Below are 18,793 nucleotides of genomic sequence, written 5' to 3'. Positions count from 1 at the left end.
TCCGATAAAGTTTCGTCAGTTTTTTAGCTTGGAATCCAAGCAAAAATAAAGTGGTGTCAGTAGGTATTACTCTCCGAATAATTTGCAACTTTTTATATTAATGCCCGGTTTTGCAGTGCGAGTTTAAACTACAGTTAGGCAAGGGCGTAGGCAGGATTTGATTTTGGAACAATCAGGGGGGCGGCGGGGGGGGGCCATCAAATTTATTTTTTTTACGAGGAGGAAGCATCGAAAGACTCAAAGTTATTGTGGGACTTTAACCGCACTAAACTTCCTACTGTCTGAGTACCATATACCCCCGGTACCACCGTCAAGTATTCCATAGGGAGGTAGGTTGAGCACTAAGCTCTACGTCTGTCGGGGTCAGGTTGCGCAATTCCATCCAATTTAATGTCAAGAATTATACAAGTGCCAAACGGCGTGGATCTTGTGCAAAGCTTTGTCGTTGGATAAAACATTTCCGTTTCTTGAACTACATCACACAGGTCTAACTTATGAAGATCTTCAGCTTTTAAGTTTTTGTCTTTCCAATGAAAATACCACAATTCGGCATCCGCAGAAAAACTTGTAAGACCGTAAAACTGAATTAAATTTTCTGTTGCTTTCTTGAATTCTTGGAAATTGATTTTCAACATGTTAGCTGGGTGCAAGTGAAACAATGTATACGCTGGCAAATTCTCTTCAGCAAATCTTTGCTCCAGTGAGGCGACAAGTGAATCTAAATACGGAATTAAAAGTAATCTCTTCCAAAATTGAGTGTCATCAGAAGCAGGATGATTCGAGCGATGTTTTTTACGGTCCACGGTCCTGGTTTTTTGTAGTTCTAATCCTAGTTGTTCAGCAATCGAATCTGAATCTGTAAAAAGTTCATAAATTTCAGAATCCGCGTTTATTCGATGATCTTTTGCTAATTGAATGATCCGTTGGATTAGTTTTATGCACGAAAGATGATCCAAATGCTTTGATTGTAAAATATTAACCAATGGCTCTAGATAAGACGAGTATTTCAAAATCAAAGAAAGACATATGATGAAAGTTGATTGAGACACAGCTGAGTGCAGCTGAAAGGCAGTTGTTTTTGTTGAAGTGTTTCCTTCGATGGACAGTTCTTTTAATCCATTAAAGATGCTGACAAAGTGCTGTAGAAAGATCGAAATACTCCTGTATTTCTCTGACCATCGTGTTTCGCAAAAAGTAGGAATATGTGGAACATATTTCCTTCTGGCAAGAGAACCACGATAAAAATTGATGACGTTTTTGATTGTTGCAATAGTGTATAAAGTATAAAGCTTGAGGATATTTCTCCCTCAAAATAGCTTGCACACCATTTTCTTTTCCTGACATTTTTGAACAACCGTCATACCCTTGTCCTTTAAGTTTCATAGGATCAAGTCTTGTTTCAGTGATAAGATTATCTAATGCGCTGGCAATTGTTTTGGCATCCATAGCGTCTAGTTCAACAAAACCTACAAATTCTTCTCGAATAACTTGCTTTTCTTCATCGTAGAGTCTGATACCAATTGATGATTGTTCATTTCCTGCTATGACACGGCTTTCGCCCCCATAATACTGAATCCTGTAGCTTTTTTTGCATCGTTTATAATGTCATCTTGAATAACCTGTCCACAAAAAGTGATGATTTCATTCTGGATTTGGGGAGAAGTGTAAGTAGCATCTTTTTCCCTTAAAAATGCTGCTTAAGATGCTGATCACCCGCTTTGGTTTGGAGGCCGAGTAGGTCATAAAATACACCTTAAAGCATAAAATAATTTTCGAAGTTTGCTCCAAATCATGATATATGAGGATAAAAGTAAAAGTTTTGAAACGATAAGCAGTAACAAAGCAAATTAAACAAGTTTTTCAGAAAATTGTAGATTTCAAACTAAATATTTCGTCACTTTGGCAACCAAGTTTCACAACAAAATATAACCAGCTCGGTCGGAAATATGCGAAAACTTCTTTAACTTGAGCCCCTTGGAGTCGCTTTTCATCTGAACTAGATGCCTTAAAGAATTGAACAACTGATATTCTGAGTAACTCCGTAAACAGCACAACTTCTGAATGTCTTCCCACACTGATTTATTCCAGGATATCACTTATTACGGAGGCGTGTTGTTGTTTTTTTTTTTCAACAAAAGTATTCAAATTGAAAATTGTGTGTTTACAAAAAAAATTAAATTTTTCGGAATTCAACGGGTTAAATATTTTTTCATTTGAAACAACAATTCATACAGAGAAGGGAGAACTGTCAAGTTCACTATTATTTTGTTTAATATACTTTTAGCAGAAATATTCAGATTTGTCTTATTTACAACACTTCTGTTCTATCACAACTGAAAATAAAAAGTGATATTTAGCTGAAGTGAAGTTACACAATTCTATATAAATCTGTAATTTACGAAGCTTCACTGGATGAGTCTTGATCTCCATAATACAAATGCATTGCAAAGTGCGCATTACTGAACAGGATAATCAAAATGCGCTTAATTTAGAACGACCAAGTCTCAAATGATACTTGTATTTTTATTTGCTTGCGGGAAGTGTTCTTATGAATATTGTCACAATCAAAATTTTAGATATGATTTTAAAACTGGTGCTAGTTTAAAAATAAATACATCTACTTTATACATAAAATTCAAAATGTGAGGGTAATATCATCATTGTTCTTTCCTCTTAGTGGCAGATCATGGACGCCACAGAATATAACAGTTTCTATAATAGACGATATGAATTTTCTATTCTCCTCCACTATTTTCTCGTACCCAATTTGTAATGACAGGTTGATTGGTGTTATTTCCAAAATGTTCTTTGCTTCTCTGACTGCTCCCAGGTACCATTGATTTGTAGAGTAGTTTTTGCAATATTCATGCATGTTTTTATAACGCTGGAAAGGTTTTTTTATCAATGATCCTAGAACACCTTGAACATTTTTCGGCGGAAAAAGAACACAATATAAACACAATGGACCCTTCAGTTTTTTCGAATACTGAAGCCAAGGATAATACATTTTCAGCCATTTAAATTTTTGGCCTAAGTCTTCGACGCCGTCATTAAAATTTTTATTTTCTGACGGTACCCAACATCTCTTTAGAATTTCTCTCTTGCCAGTAGTTGATATCTGTGATGATCGTCCAACACAAAAGCCTAATTGGTGTGAGTGATATTCTTCAAAACTTGTTTCATTTCAACGTGATGATGCTCAAGTGAAAGAACTTTTTTTTAACATGATCGGAGGAATTTGTAGGTTGATGACTAGAGGTCGAAGTTTGGCCTTCATCACACTTCGAAGTGCATTCTTTCGGATTGTTTGATGGAATATCTGTTAAATTTTCTACAAATACGAGCAGATATTTGTTATTGAGAAACTCACAAAGAATGTTATCAGCATGAAGCTATAATTTTTACCAATCACAATATTCATTAGCATGTATACGCAGGTAATTTTCTAGGAAAGTGGCCGATTGCTAAAAAAATTGGTACAAATCCGAAAGTGGTACCCAGCATTTCTGCGCAAAACACTTTTACCCACAAATTTTTTTGTGTGTACAACAAAAACAAAACAACCACATGAAAACTTCAAATTGGTTTTTATCACTCGGCCACTCTCCTAGAACATTATCTGCGTATACATGCTAATGAATATTGTGATTGGTAAAAACACAAAAAATTTATATCATTCATTCAAACCTTTTGAACATGTAGGCTTCTCTTGCAGACTCAAACAGAAAGGAGTAACTTCTTCAACCCGAGTCGTGGCGGGTTCCACAATATTTCGTTTTGGTGCTCTGAAGACACAAGTATACAATTTAGGTTGAAGCAAGAACAAAACTTTTTGAGGAAGATAAGCTTCAAATGCGAATCCCTTCAATTTGAAAAGTTTTGTGATTATGTGTGGAAATGCATTGTATACTTTAACTCTTTCAGCCTGGCTTTTGGTAATATTCTAGAACAGGGATCAACTTCAAAAACATTTCCAAAAATATCTGCAAAGTTGTCGGAAGACGCGTTTTGCCTTCAGTATCCGAAGGCGGGAGTCCAAAATTTTGCTTTGTCAAAAGATACTAAAAAACACAAAATGACCCCGGATATATATATTTGTATGCGCTAGTGCATATATATATTATGGTGGATGTCAAACCTAAGTGCCAGGTCCCTGACAAAGTTCAGGAAGATTTTGTAGTATCACCGTAACATGTATATTTGTACGCACTTGTACACATATATATTATGGTGGATGTTAAACCCGGCTAAGTGCCAGGTCCCTGACAAAGTTCAGGAAGATTTTGTAGTATCATGGTATTATGGATGTATTTTCTGGCGCCCGCTGGTAATTTGCATTTTTCTGGAGTTTTCGCTTTGCGCCATTGCGATTTTATGAAATATAATAGATTTATTAATTAATACAATACCTCGAAACAAACAATAATACATCACAAAAGTGTGTAAAATGCATTTCAAAAGCGGGCGGCAGAAAACTCACCATCCAAAATTTCAGCAAACTCTGCCGAATAACGTGTTGGCGCCTCTTTTTGGAATTACCAAGGTTAATTGCAGACTGCAATTTTATAGAAATGTGACTAAATTTAACTAAATGGTAGCCACTGTGGTTAAAAGTGCTAAGGTTATCAGTAGTAAACATCTTAGGTTAGGTTGAACTGGCCGGTCCATGAGGACCTCACATAGACTGAATAAGTCCGTAGTGTTACCAGAATTTTGTTTTAACGACCAAACTGAAAAACCCTATAAAAAACCAGGACCTATGTTATAAAATAACTCCGTCCTCTTGGCAAATACTAGAAGCTTCCTAGGATTTAAGCCACTTGCTGCTTCTAGATCTGACAGCTGTATCAATCCTAATAGCGGGAGTCAGCCTGGCAAGCGCAGGGTAAGAGCACAGAACGTGCTCGATCGTTTCCTCCTCCAGCCCGCACTTCCTACATCTGCTATCACTGACCAAGCCTAATTTAAAGGCATGTAACGCCAGAAAGCAGTGTTCAGTCAGAATACCCGTCATGAGTATACAGTCCTCTATTTTTAATGATAGAAGCAACTTTGTTAGTCTAAGGTTGTAAGAACTGCACATAATCTTCGACACTTTACAGCCCCGCGCTTGATCCCACGCCTCTCCTGCTTGGTCGATCATGTGCACCTCTCGCCTTCGCTTAATTTCGCCCAGTCTAATTGGGACGTCTACGGAGCAAGTTTCAAGGGATGCGCCCTTTTTAGCTAGTTCATCCGCCTTTTCATTCCCATCTATTCCCAAGTATGCTTCTCCCTGTCCTGATTCTCTCCAGGGACTGCTTACACTCTAACCCGCATTTAGATGCTGTGCTATGAGAGATTATTGCTTTAATTGCTGCTTGACTGTCAATATAAAAGTTAGCACGTTTGCAGGTTGGGTTTTTTTCTTCCAGGGTTTCTACTGCTTTGGTTACAGCTACTATTTCCGCTTGGAAAACGCTACAGTAATCCGGCAGCCTGTAGGATCTGTTTATTTCCGGATCAGCACAGTATACCACCACCACGGGGAGGCCTATATACAATTTATTTTTGATAAATTATACTTCATTACTGCTTTCAACCAGGTGTTTATTTCTCACAATAAATAGCTGTTGGTCTTGGTGGTACCAAAGACGTTTTTGATTAGGGTAGTCGCAGGTTTTTTTTGGGCGAGATGTGCATAAATGTCTTTATGCATTTTCGTGGGGTATTTGTGTTTATTTTTCCGACTGTATTTAATTAATTAATTAATCTCTTTCCAAAAACCACTTTTGCATAAGGTGCTTACACAACATGGATAAATGCGAGACAATTAAAAATGTCCCTCATAGAAAACATTAGGCATCATTTTTTTTTAATTTCCAGCGAGTTATTCGCCACTCGTAGCAGACTGGTGGCTCTTATTATATGTATCCTCTTTGGTGGTACCACCTTGGAGATCTTTTTCAGCTCCACCTCAACTCGGTATGCGGTGTAGGATATCAACTGGAGAAATGTCTTGAATATTCATTTAAGAACTGTGCATTTCTCAAAATCTCTCGAAATTAGGATAATAATTGGAGACAACTTTAATTTTACAAAATTTCCCAAAGGTTGGATAGTGATTGGAGGATGAAGTTGGATATCAACTCGAGAACTATCTAGTTTAAGAATAATTAAATAATTATGTTGGATATCACTTCCGGAACTAGATATATATTACGCTGGAGAATTTTTTTTCCATGTTTGTTGGGTAAACAAAATCCAGCTGTTGCCTTACCCATGATACAAAACAAGAAGGTAGTTCCACTCAAAATTTTTTGACGTATTTGGGGATTTTTGAAGTTTCATAATGTTTATTGTTTTACCAGAAGCGTTGCCATACCGTTACTTTTTAAGGCGAAATTGTGGTTTTTCGGGATGGAAATTTCCTTTAGGATAAAAACACAATGGTCTGCACATCTATGTCAATCCTAAAAGGGCACAGAGTGCGTATAGGCGGGGCTGCCCCACGGTGACCCCTGGTAAAACGGGCAAAAACACTCTCATAACTAGTGGCTAACCTGCAAAGCTGCAGGGTAATGTTCTCCATAAAAAAATGGCTTAACAATTCCCTCCTAAAGCGCAACGGTTGAATTATACAATAAATAAAAGATAAAAAAATTGCGGTATCGGTTTATAAGGACCTACTTTGAGCAAGCAATTGACAAACGTTCATGTTTTGTCAAAATGTTCTGAGCAAACGTACGGACAACAATTTTCGGGAGCTCGAAAAACTTATTAAAAACCTTCTTTTCTAGGCTAATATTTCGTATAGGCTATTTTTTTCTTTTTATTTAAAATAACTATGAAAGTAATTTAGTCGTATTGTTAATACTAAATCCATCAAAATTAGAAAAATTCGTAACCTTTTTCCATATTGTAGCTTGTTTTTGGTGAAATTGTCATCGTCCCCGCAAAAGTCAAGTGGCTAACGTCACACTAATAGCTGAATTCAGTAAGCAGTCTCTAGTCACTATTAGAGACTATTTGGGGTGAAAATCACTTTTGAGACAATTTGCCATTCTGTAAGCTGTCTCGCGTCTCCAGCCTCACGAAAGCAATCACTAATTTGTGAGCTGGTTCGGGGCAGATCACAAACGTGAAAATTTCAGAAAAAGTATGAAAATTATTTGCGAAAAACGCTTTAAATATATTCTTTTTATTCTTCAAATTAAAATAAGCATAGAAAAAATAAAAAACAGAAAATACTTAAAAAAACAGAAATACTTAAAGAACTCTAGTGGCGCCGCTGAGATTCGAACCTACACACTTTCGGATTTTCTATAAATGTTGTGAACGGTGTCTTAGCGAGCTGAGCCACAACACCACTCAACATTGCGTTGACAAAATGCGATGCTATATTATTTGAGTAAATTGTCATTTTGGTGAATTTCGTTGATATGGTGAATTGTTTTTGTGACTTTCGTTTACTGAATACCGAAATCATCTCAAGTCACAAAAATTGTCTCTAAAAGAAAATCTTAAATTTAGAGACTTGAGATGAGACTGAATTACAGAATTCAGCCGTAAATGGAACTACCTCCATTTTTTGTATCATGGCCTTACCTACAAATTATCTATGCCGTCATCCAGTGAGTTTTACAGCTCCGGATCACGCTCAATTCTCACGGGAATGCTCTGGATTATTGAGAGACTTGAGAAGCAGATGTCGTGATATTTTCGCACACGTGAAATGTGATAGGCAGCTGTCGCCGCTGTTTTTCATTTAACTCATACGGCGAAAGGCTAAGCAGCGACATCTATTTTTTAAAAAGTAGGTTTATTAAAGGCAGCGTTGCCAAACTAAAGACAAGTAATTAACAAATTATCTGGCTCACAAATTGAACCAGACTTCTATCTGGATTTATCTGGCTCAAATCGTTGTTGTTGCATTTACATGCAAAATTATTTATCTGGCTCAGGCTCTTTGCCACCGGATGATGGCTGTAGATAATAAAAAAAAAAACCAATGTTGTCGCTCTAAAAAGAATACCCCAAAGGCGGCCTTAAACTGTGACTGAAAAACTGATCAGTAGTTTAACTAGAGTCTAACGGCTGAATTCTGTAATTCAGTCTCATCTCAAGTCTCTAAATTTGAGATTTTCCTTTAGAGACAATTTTTGTGACTTGAGATGATTTCGGTATTCAGTAAACGAAAGTCACAAAAACAATTCACCATATCAACGAAATTCACCAAATTGACAATTTACTCATACATTGAACAAATAATATAGCATTGCATTTTGTCAACGCAATGTTGAGTGGTGTTTTGGCTGAGCTCGCTAAGACGCCGTTCACAAATTTTATAGAAAAACCCAAAGTGTGTATGTTCGAATCTCGCCGGCGCCACATAGAGTTCGATGTTTTTTTAAGTATTTTCTGTTTTTAATTTTTTCTATGCTTATTTTAATTTGAGGAATAAAAAAAAATATATTTAAAGCGTTTTTCGCAAATAATTTTCATAGTTTTTCTGAAATTTTCACGTTTGTGATCTGCCCCGGCCCAGCTCACAAATTAGTGATTGCTTTTGTGAGGCTGGAGACGCGAGACAGCTTACAGAATGGCAAATTGTCTCAAAAGTGATTTTCACCCCAAGTAGTCTCTAATAGTGACTAGAGACGGCTTACTGAATTCAGCTATAAGCAAATTAGTTTAAGCTCAGCTTACCCAACTACTGAAAAACCGGACCTTAAAGTTTGTTACAGTTAAACCCTGCCACTTCGGCCACTTAAGCTGAGATGAACATGTTATGGTCCGTGGTCCGCTTGGGAGACTCACATTCTGAACGTTCTACTGACTGGTGGTAGGAGGTTAGTTAATAGGGAAAATGTTAAATCCAATGGTTTGGGAAAATTCCCAATAACGGCAACCACCATGGCGTAACTATGCAAGGTGACAACTGACTTGTAGTTTTTATACCATTTGACACATCAACTTTCAGCGCAGTACGATTTTGACATTAGTCCATCGGTTCACAAAAACAAGTATATTGTAACGAATTTGCTTGTAAATCCTCTTATTTGCAATCCTCTGCTAAGTTCGAATCACTAAACTGTTGAATAAATAACTCCAATTTGTAATAATGCAAAATGGCCTTTATTAAAGTACTTCACAATAACAAACTGTGCAACGAATAGCTTGCTTAATAACCACACTGATTGATAGCTCAATGAAACTCTACTATTCAAAATAACACTGCTATTGCTCGCTAGATATCGTCTTAATCAAACTGCTTGACAACTCAAATCAAACTGAATTACATTTTACTCGCTTGTGCCGCTTTTATAGTTTACGCTGCATACATCTAGGCTCTTCTATTTCCAGAACTTACCAACTATTTCGAGTGTTTATAGTTCTCATATAGTTTCTACTTGTTTACAATTTTCTACTTTTCAGCGTCTCTCAGATGTATGTGAGTTTGTAGTTTACAGTCTCTCGCACACACATAGGCGTATAAGTAAATGCATCTGTGTGTGACATCTCTCGGCTGCCTTATATATGTGTATACATGATTTGATTATTGACGTGAACATCGCTTAGCATCGCCTTAGTGATGGTATAGCTTAGGGATGCTAATATCCGTGACACTGCCCTCCACCTAAGTCTGATCGTCCCGATCAGACAAATCTCTCGATCTAAACGCTGCTAGCATCGCCAAATGTACCACTCTTCTACTCCGCGGTTTCTCAATGCTTTGTATGCGGTAGATGGTATCACTGATCTTCTTCACAACCTTGTACGGGCCTTCCCAACTGCACCGAAATTTGGATGGAACACCTTTCCGCCGGTGAGGGTTGTATAACAGTACCAAATCTCCATTCCGGAAAGCTTCCGAATTATTTTCCCTGTCGTACCTGTGTTCCATCTTACTACTCATTATTCTGGATCGTTCCCTCGCAATCTGTTTCTTGGCCAATGAAGAATTACTTCGCAGAGCTTGCGCTGGACGGATTTCCTTTGCATAATCAGTATCGTTCCGACGCTTCACAACAGTAGTGTGCCTTGGCTTGAAACCACCATTGCATTCTTTCTTGGTTTTAGTACGTCCGTTAGGGCTTTTCAATGCCAGTGTTTCTCTCGCAGGTACTTTTGATTTTGATTTATTTGGCCCATTCGATCTATCAACCTTTACCTTTGAATTTCGTGGCCTTCGTTGAGTATTCTCCACCAGTACCCGATTACTGCTGAACCCTTTTTCCAAACTAAAGTTAAGTGGCACATCTTGGTTCTCATAACGCATCACCCTTCTCTGCATATCGATCTTGATGTCATGGTCAACCAAGAAATCCACTCCCAATACAACTTCATCAACAATCTCCGCCACAACAAATTTGTGTAGGACCATGACCTTCCCAATCAATACTTCACATATCACTTCTCCCTGAACTTGGTTATACTCGCCAGTGACCGTACGCAACTTTGCTCCAGGTAACGGTTTTACTCTCCTGTTGACCAAGTCAGATCGGATCAAGGAATGAGATGCGCCCGTATCTACAGCAGTATTCGTTCTTTGCCATCCACATTCCCTCTGACGGTAAGACTGTTCGATTTTCTACCAATTTGCGACACAGATATCACAGGGCATTCAATAGCTGGATCTAGCTCTCTACCTCTTACTCGCTCTTGCTCATCTCCTCCAGCTTTGCGTTTACGGCCACCCACATTGTTAGAACTATTAAGACCAAGATCGCAATGACGTGCTATGTGACCGGACTTCCCGCATTTGAAGCATTTGATAACTTTTTCACTTCGCTTTTGTGATCCTTTCAGTGCCTCCAATATTGCGTCTACCCACTCTGGCCTTTCTACTTCCACACGGCGTGCTTTGAAAACTGGCTTACACAGAAGCGGCGCCGTTTCCTGAATCAGAGCTTGTGACACCGTTTCTGCGAATGTTGGCTTTGGGTTCGCGTATGTGGCTCGCTTCGTTTCCACGTCTCGTATGCCATTTATAAAACTCTGGATTTTTACCTTCTCGGTGTATTCCACGGGTGCGTCCGCATTTGCGAGATGAGCCAACCTTTCAACATCTGAAGCAAACTCTTGCAATGTCTCATTTGCTTTTTGGTAGCGGTTTTGCAACTCAATTTGGAATATCTGCTTTCTATGTTCGCTTCCATAACGTCGTTCTACAGCAGCCATCAATGCTTCATAATTGTTCCGCTCTCCTTCGGGAATCGTTTGTAGAATTTCCGCTGCTGGCCCCTTCAATGCCACGAACAGTGCAGCAACTTTATCTTCCGCATTCCAGTTGTTCACTGCTGCGGTCTTCTCAAACTGTAGCTTAAAGACCTGGAAAGAACAGAACCGTCAAAGGATGGTGTTTTTACCTTTGAATTACTCGCTGAAACTGCTGGACGATTTAATTGTAACTGCTCCATACGACCCTTCAAATCATCGACTTCTGCCTGAAATTGAGCGATTTTTGCATCCTGCGCTTCCAGCTTTGATGTTACCCTTGCTTCCTGTGCTTCTAACTGTGAAGACATTTGTGCCACCTGCAATGATAAGCGCTCCTCTTGTTCTTCCATCTTTGATGTTATGCGTGTCTCCTGCGATTCCAGTTGGGATGCCATATATGTTTTCTGTTCTTCCAATTGCGTTTCCATCTTGGATGTAATCTGTGTCGACATTTCTGACATTCGCGTTTCTTGTGCTTCAATCTTCGATGTTATTCGTGTCTCTTGGGATTCCATCTGTGATGACATATACGTTTTCTGTTCTTCTAGTTGAGATGCCAGTTGAGATGTTATATCTGTCTTTTGCGATTCCAGTTGAGAAGCCACTGTCGATGTTTGAGCAGATATTGCAGCCAAAATCATGTTCAAATCTGTGCTGGTAACCGTCTGCGATGTTTCGTTTTTCTCTTCAATTTTTGTTGTCTCCTCCCCATCAAGGTGAAAGACATACTCTTCCACATCAATTCCTTCTGCTTCCATTGCCTCTCGTAGCCGTGCCTGAAGTTCAAGTTTAACGCCGCTTGTATTCAATCCACGGGTCTCCAACTCCTTCTTTAGTTGCTGGATCTTCAATTCACCGAACTTTGCCATGTCCTTGTTGTCCTTTGGAATTTATTCAACAATTCCTCTTCTGACACCAATTGTAACGAATTTGCTTGTAAATCCTCTTATTTGCAATCCTCTGCTAAGTTCGAATCACTAAACTGTTGAATAAATAACTCCAATTTGTAATAATGCAAAATGGCCTTTATTAAAGTACTTCACAATAACAAACTGTGCAACGAATAGCTTGCTTAATAACCACACTGATTGATAGCTCAATGAAACTCTACTATTCAAAATAACACTGCTATTGCTCGCTAGATATCGTCTTAATCAAACTGCTTGACAACTCAAATCAAACTGAATTACATTTTACTCGCTTGTGCCGCTTTTATAGTTTACGCTGCATACATCTAGGCTCTTCTATTTCCAGAACTTACCAACTATTTCGAGTGTTTATAGTTCTCATATAGTTTCTACTTGTTTACAATTTTCTACTTTTCAGCGTCTCTCAGATGTATGTGAGTTTGTAGTTTACAGTCTCTCGCACACACATAGGCGTATAAGTAAATGCATCTGTGTGTGACATCTCTCGGCTGCCTTATATATGTGTATACATGATTTGATTATTGACGTGAACATCGCTTAGCATCGCCTTAGTGATGGTATAGCTTAGGGATGCTAATATCCGTGACAATATGGAACTTTTAATGATGGCTGCGGGAATGTTACCGCGACTACCACCTTGCATGGTTCCACCATGGCAACGACAGTTAAATCTTGCGATTTACATGCCAACCTAATATAAAAGCACGCAAGCCATTTTCTGTCAAAAATGTCTCATGCACATACAACTTGTACGAGAGCAACCCAAATTGAATTTGCTGCGTGAGTTAGGGCAAAAAGCGCCGGTTGTTTGCTTGCGCAAAAAAAAAACGCAGTACGGTTTTATTAGGTTGGCATCCCAGCAAAAATGTACCCATAAATTGATTAGTAAAATGACTAAAATCTGTGTCGATGGAACACGTAAATCGTTAAGTAGCATTTGTACAGGGCGGCGTTAAGTTTTGTGACCAGTCCATTCCGTCGTACCTATTTATATGATTGTCCATACTGCTCACACATATACGGTATTAGGTTATCGAAATGTAAACAAACTGTAGGGCTGTACTGTTCTTACATTCACGTTATGGCAGTCATTTTTTAACCGCCTTTTCACTAGTATTATGACCGTTTTTTTACTTGGATTATACTGCTATATAAATAAAACATTTCTTTAATTCAAATCCATTAACATTTCTTTTATTCAACATTTTTAAAATATATTAGATTATTTATAATAGTTGTAAATTATTAACTATAAGTCTTAAGGAAGGAATAGTTCTTCAGTCTTGTTGGTGAGGCATAAATACAAATTTTATTGTATGCGATTGTATCCATACAAAGTTAAGGGAAACTTAAATAAATTAATTAATGATATAGAAAACAAATGAGAAGAACTAACAGAACTATTGGTTACAGTAAACCATCAAATTGCGAGTAGGCAATTCACAATTTGAGTAAGTTGACTTTTAATTCGCCAATTTTAATACTATACCTTTTTTATTTTAGTTCAGAAAGCTGCAATTGAGGTTCGAAAGCTACAATTGAAGTTCAAAAATTGCATTTCAAGTTCAGAAAATTCAAGCTCAGAACTCAAAACTGAAGTTCAGAATTTCTGTTTGTAGTTCAGAAAATTATAATTGAACTTAAATTTTAATTTTCTGAACTTCAGTTGTAATTTGCTGAACTGCAGTTGAAATTCCTGAACTTCAATTATAATTTACTGAACTTCTCATGATTCAATCACAAGAGGTTTGCTCGACAGACAAATTTTTTGACAATTGCAGCCATTTTGCTCCCAAATCGAATTAACATCCATTAACTGTGTTGTTTCTTTGCAATTTTTCGAAAAATATTAGTAGCAGAAATAGGAAGCAATCAGTTTACAAATACCCGATAAGTACTAAACTGCATAATTCCTTAGAACATTTACAGCCTCATTCTGTTTGGCGAACGATACGAACACAGGAACGATAATCCTTTTGGAGACGATATCGTCAAACAGAATGAGGCACTTATTTTAATTTTATGATGAATTTATTAACTATGCCATGATCTATTAGTGTGGCTGAACATAGGTTTTATGACGTACGGACACCAAGGAATCGTGCACTTTCGTAAACCTATGAACATACGAACCCTAAACCACTTAAAAATTCATCGATCAACGTCAAAAACTCGACTAGTAAATTGATTCACGTAAAAATGTCATTAGTAAATAATGGAGATGCCATAACGAAATATTGGTACATTGAGAATGTTAACTTATTCATTCCGTATGTTCGGAACATTCGTCTCCATTTAAGAATTTGGGGAATCGGTTTATATTTTGAATATTATGTATATTCGGACCTCGTGAGGTAGTATCAAACGAACGTGTTCCGAATATTCTAAATTAACGTTTTATCCGGAACACTTCCATGAATACTTAACGTAAAGGAGCTTTCCGACATTTCAGAATAAAAATGTAAATACTCCCTGTGTAGCAGGACCGCATAAAAGCTGAACTCTTCTGTCAAAGTCAAGACCGGAATATAAAGTTCTAAGACAATAAGCCATTTACTTTTATTTATTTATTTTTTTTTTTTCAGACCATGTCGGCTGCGTTTTCAATATCGTCTTATCTCAAAATATTTTTCAAAAACTTCCCATTTCATGATTTGTCACAAAAACGCCCTATATTAGAACTAGATTGAAGAACGCCTCAGAATGCTTTTCACTAACTCCCTCTTATGTCAAAATGCATTGAACTTATGCTCAGGGAGTTTTGAAACAAATTTTGATATAGTGTATTTTTGAATAAAATTCTAAACCAACATAGCTCTTTATCAATTCACGAAATATTTAGTAGAAACTGAATTATTTCCTCCAAAACCTGTTGGCATTTACAAATTTATTATCACTACTAATATACTACTAAAGGTACTTTTCTACTACAATTTTCGCTAAAGGGGATTCAATTATTACCCGTTTTCCTTACTTCGTAAAAGCAACCCGTCCAGATTTCTCAATTTGGGAGTGTCAAAGCTCTGCCGTCATTGAAGAACAAACCTCTAGTAATTGAATCATGTGAACTTCTATTGAAAATTATGAACTTCAATTGTAATTTTTTGAACTACAATTGAAATTCCCGAGCTTTCAGAACTTCAATTGCAACTTTCAAAATTTTTTTACATAAAACGAACAATTTAACATTTTTTCTGACACTTAATGTGGTGAATTGCCTACCAGAGGTTTTAAACCACTTGCATTCGTGTTGGCGCTTCTCTATATCATTAATATAACAATATATTCTTAATAATTTCATTAATAGACAAATATAAATTGTTTTCCTTTACATTTTAGAACTGTGTACAAAAATATGTAATTTTACATATCGCAACCTTATCCAAAAAGTATTGCAACTCATAATCAGAGAAGCTTTGTGTTGATTTATGTATATCACAAAAATAAAAAAAATTCTTAACAAAACCAGGCTAAACGATAACGTTAACTACCAAAAAAAAACAAGTTATTTTACGATGCTTTCATGGATCGATTTACACTTAAATACTGATTAAATTTCTTTTATTTTTTTTTAAGTTTTCACATTGTTTAGTTTAAAATGCGATATATACATTCAGTGGAATAATTTTACATTGAGGGTACTTCATGCAATTTTCTTTCTTCGAGATTTTGCAATAATGAACGTAGGTACTCATATTAATTTTTTGTTTTGAATTATGTGATTACAATATTTATAAGGACCATTTAGTTGATGGTATTGGTACTGTAAGTTAAATTCATCAGCAATTATTCATATTCAAAATATTTTTTTGTTATACATCTATTTTATAAATTTTGGTTAAAAATTATTGACAAATTCGTTGCAATTAAATTGCTTTAAAAATTGTTGCAAACTTTACGCCATTGTTGCATAGTTTTTTAATAAAGAGAATAAAAGCTTAGAGTAATTAATTAGAATACATTTTTAAGTACACCACTTATCCGGCTCAGTGGCTTCAGTTGCATCCGTCTCTGCGTCGTCTTCATCATCGCCATCGTTGCCCTTATGTTCGTTTTCTTCATCAGATTCTTCTTCATTGTCTTGCATTTCATCTGTCATCAACTTCCATGTCCTCCTGTAAAAAGGTGGTTTTTTCTTAAATTACATCAAACTATTAATATGTAAAAATATCGCATTTTACCTCTTCTTCGTCTTCGTCTTCATTTTCTTCCACCCCATCTTCATCGGACTGTTAGTCATCATTCTCATGTTGTGTGCTATTATCATCGCCGAGTCGCACGCTCATTTTTAGGCGCTGTTGTATTTCAAGTATATCGTATGTTGGATTACCCTCATATTTACGAACCACTGGTTGTTTAACTTCACTCAGTTCCTCTTCATGGTCAAATTCTTTTTCAGCACGTTCGCGTGCAATTTGGTCAGAATCTTGTGACGAAACTTCAGCCCATGAAAACTTTTTTTTCTTCATAGATTTTTTGTCAGATTTTGACCTTAGGTTTTTAGGCGACACCCGATTGGAGAGTGTGCGCTCATGGAATGGCGTGCCCACTGACATATTCTTCATATTACTCCATGCTGAATTGCCGTTATGTCTATTCATTTAAAATATATCACTTTTGTTTTCAATTTCCTCTTTTACTCGCACACAACTACGTACTATTTCATTGTTATCCAAACGCAACTCAGTTAATGAATATCCAAGCTGTTGAAACTCTCGTTCGAATATACGACGATACCGTGCATAATCCGGCCGGTCGTGATAGGCTAATTGACCTACATGATGAAGGAAATCATCTAAATATTCAAGAACCTGCTTGCCATAGATTTGTTTCAGCATTTCGCGTGCATCAGTAATTAGATACTCCTTTGCACGATGAACTTTTTTTGCTGATGTTGTATTGCCGCATCTTTCCATGGTAAATATCCTTGAGACCAAAATATTAAATTATAACCTAAACATTCTAAGTCACTACGGTGTGAATGGGCGCGGATGTGAGCATCTCGTGATGTGAACTCTAAAGTACCATCATGCGCTCGGCGCTGATCCATAACGAAAGGGCGATGTACTCCGTTATCCATGAATTCCGAAATCAATAAGGAATATACGTTCCTCCTCGGCAGCTACAAGTGATTCTGCATCTGCAGTACTCGCTAGATGCGTGATACTTTTACCATTTGAACTATTGAACAGATTTTCTTGAATTCGAGTCAAGCGTTTTGTGCCGGTCGATACGCAGGTATTTGAGGTATTATTAGATTTTTTGACAAAAATTTTTGATTTTGGTAAAAATTCTTCATAATCTTCATCGGACGAAACTGCCTTTGAATCACCTGTGTCTTCCTTAACTGAAATACCATACTAATTGAAGAACTCTGAATAACTAATACGTTTTGCTGGACGTAAATAATGTGACTTCATCATTTCCTCATAGATAGAATTTCTCTTTTGACGTCGGCATGAGCGTATCTGCAATACATTTTAAATTGTATTAATATAAAAATAGCAAATATTTTGTTTTATTTATATACCGGATTCGATCCACTATATTCCACGTTGTTGCGTGGGCGACGCTTCCGATTACGATTTACTGGTGTTTCGTAAATGTCAACACTGTTGCTATTTGTTGTTGCTCCATCATCAAAGTCCTCATCTTAGTCGTCATCGTCGTCCGCATACGTATTACGTTTAACAACAAAATCAGAATCAGCATCGTCATCATTGGCCTCCTGCTCTGAACTATTGCCGCTATCTGTAGTCTGTTGTTATTCTTCATAGTGCTCATCGTATTTTGAGGACTTTATATTAGCCGAACGCGAAGATTTCGTATTGCCCGTGGTAACAGGAGCAGTAGCAGTTTGTGTTTTATAATACTTGCATCATTGTGACAGTAGCCTTTATCGTGTAATTTTTCCAAAACGTTAACAATGTGTATGCCTGTGGTAACACATACTTTTGATGGACACGACAATTTTTATTTAAAGAATGTACATCGCGATCAAAACGCTGCAACACAAGAAAACGGTAACGAGCATCACCAAAATAATGAGAACCTGATGCGATGCTGCAACATTTGGTTGTTTACCCAAGTTAAAATTTTCCACTTTTAACTGGTTTGCTAAATAAAACAAGAGTTCTTATTTATTTTGTCTATGAATTAAAGAAAAATTCTTACCTTCGTCTTTGGCAGTGTTGGAATGTGGTTCGATTTTTACCACGAATTTTGCATTTTCGTTGGTTTCCGGAATGCTGATATCATCCGAAGCCCAAAATATTTCTCCAAAATTTCCTTTGCCTATGTGTAGATAGTAGGCAAAAGGGATAATAGCAGGTATTATGAATGTGATAGCGTTTTCCGACGTGTTGAATATTTTTTTTAATTAGAGCATGAAAGGCTTAGAATAGGAACGTAGGAAAAAGCTTAGAATTATTAGATTCTTAGATACTTTTTAACCAATATTATTTCAAGGTGTTGTTCGTTTGTTGTACAAATTCGTTGCATATTAATTTTCAGATCAAGAATACTCAAAGGTGTCGTGGCATCCATCGTCTTGTTGGTCAATCGCGCGCCGCAATATCCATTTATGGGAATTGACATTCATTATAAAGTAGCGAAGTCACGGTTCTGCGCAAACACATCGCCAACCTGGGTTGGCAAAAGGT

At 37.0% G+C, this 18,793-nt stretch overlaps 1 long non-coding RNA gene and 1 pseudogene across 3 annotated transcripts in view; one reads left to right on the top strand and one right to left on the bottom strand.

The window, feature by feature from the left end:
* LOC137250120 (uncharacterized) overlaps positions 1-18,793 on the top strand; it is a 122,834-nt gene that overhangs the window by 102,912 nt on the left and 1,129 nt on the right. For all 3 annotated transcript variants that reach the window (XR_010952732.1, XR_010952733.1, XR_010952731.1), the window contains one exon: positions 18,645-18,791. This is a non-coding gene — a long non-coding RNA (uncharacterized lncRNA). The remainder of the gene's footprint in view (positions 1-18,644; positions 18,792-18,793) is intronic.
* Positions 14,100-18,498, bottom strand: LOC137250113 (uncharacterized; annotated as a pseudogene).

This window comes from Eurosta solidaginis, chromosome 4 (genome assembly GCF_040869045.1).
Source record: "Eurosta solidaginis isolate ZX-2024a chromosome 4, ASM4086904v1, whole genome shotgun sequence".
NCBI classification, from domain to species: Eukaryota; Metazoa; Arthropoda; class Insecta; order Diptera; family Tephritidae; genus Eurosta; species Eurosta solidaginis.
The sequence above is the reverse complement of the archived record's forward strand: the minus strand, read 5'-3'. Positions and strand labels throughout refer to the sequence as shown.